Source organism: Octopus bimaculoides, chromosome 2 (assembly GCF_001194135.2).
Source record: "Octopus bimaculoides isolate UCB-OBI-ISO-001 chromosome 2, ASM119413v2, whole genome shotgun sequence".
In the NCBI taxonomy this organism is placed as follows: domain Eukaryota; kingdom Metazoa; phylum Mollusca; class Cephalopoda; order Octopoda; family Octopodidae; genus Octopus; species Octopus bimaculoides.
In genome coordinates this window covers 190,562,727-190,563,986 of record NC_068982.1, presented here as the reverse complement: position 1 = coordinate 190,563,986, position 1,260 = coordinate 190,562,727, and the positions used below count along the sequence as shown (strand labels likewise).

The window sequence follows — 1,260 nt, the reverse complement described above, 5'->3', positions numbered from 1 at the left end:
CCGCCCTTATCTCTTTCAATAACACATCATAGTTTGTAAGTTTTATTGCATTGCATGGCTGCATGTGCCTGATGAAAAAAAAGAAAGGTTGAAAAAGTCGTTAGTTCAACAGTTTTTTCCGCCATACCGATGTAGCGCTTTAGATCAGCTGTATCGTTTGAGTCTATAGACTTCGAATTGCAGGATCTATTCCAGAGATATGTAGAAATATCTCTGCATGAGCGGCCAGGCTTACTAGACGCGTGGCCTCCTGATTAATATCCTATTAAATATCTGCAGTACAGCAAATCATAATTTGATGCGCATGCCTATTATGCAATCTTCTATATCCTCTGCACGTCAATCTGAAGCGGGTTTTAGTTATGCCCAGCCTCGCATTTAGCGAGATTTCAGAAGAGTTCTAATTGAGGTTTCTATGCCTTTTCCTTTTGCAGACTTACGAGTTGGCAATGTAAGTGATTTCAGCGTTGAATCTAATATCTTTGAGCGTGTAGCAAAAGGGCGGGATCCTATCAAAAACTTCCTTACTAGGATCACAAATTTGAAATAATTTTACTGACTCTCTTTATAACGTTCTTAAGAAAATGTGGTATCATGACCCCGTGTTTATGTCACTGATTCCGGCGTTCGATCCTCTTAAAGCTTAAGATAATTTCGAACATCTAAGAAATTAACTGATATTATGTTAGTTTCGAGAGTAAGTTTAAAGTCGACAAATCGAAATTTCTGGAAAATAACTTTCTTTAGCTTGCCATAATTTAAGATCATTTGAGCTTTTGGAGACAGCCAATGTCTGTGCTTGTATAGAAAAAAGCTAGTAGGTAAGGTTTTCGGTTTTAAGAAGTTACCCCTTCTAAGAGGATAATGGAAAGTTGAGGAGCTTGTCATTACTTACAAGGCATATATAACACATCTGATCCTTTATGACAATTTATATATATATAAATTGACAGAATGAAATTAGAAAAAAAGGCAGTAAATAGATTTCATAACATACCTCAAGAAAAATCGTACAGCTGTTTCCGGTATATTTTATATATCCCTTCATCAGGGACGGTGCAAGAAAATGTTTCATATCTTCTTTACAATAATTAATATTCAAACATTTTCTCGAACCGTCTCTGATGAAGGGATATACATAATATCCTGGAAACAGCTGTGAGACCTTTTCTTGATAAATGTTATGAAATCTATTTACTGCCTTGTCTTTTTTTATATCTCATTCTGTCAATTTATATCTGCATGCTGATGCATGACCCA

At 35.6% G+C, this 1,260-nt stretch overlaps 1 protein-coding gene across 1 annotated transcript in view; it reads left to right on the top strand.

The window, feature by feature from the left end:
* LOC106871090 (uncharacterized) overlaps positions 1–1,260 on the top strand; it is a 24,957-nt gene that overhangs the window by 21,520 nt on the left and 2,177 nt on the right. The gene's annotated exons all lie outside the window — the stretch shown is intronic.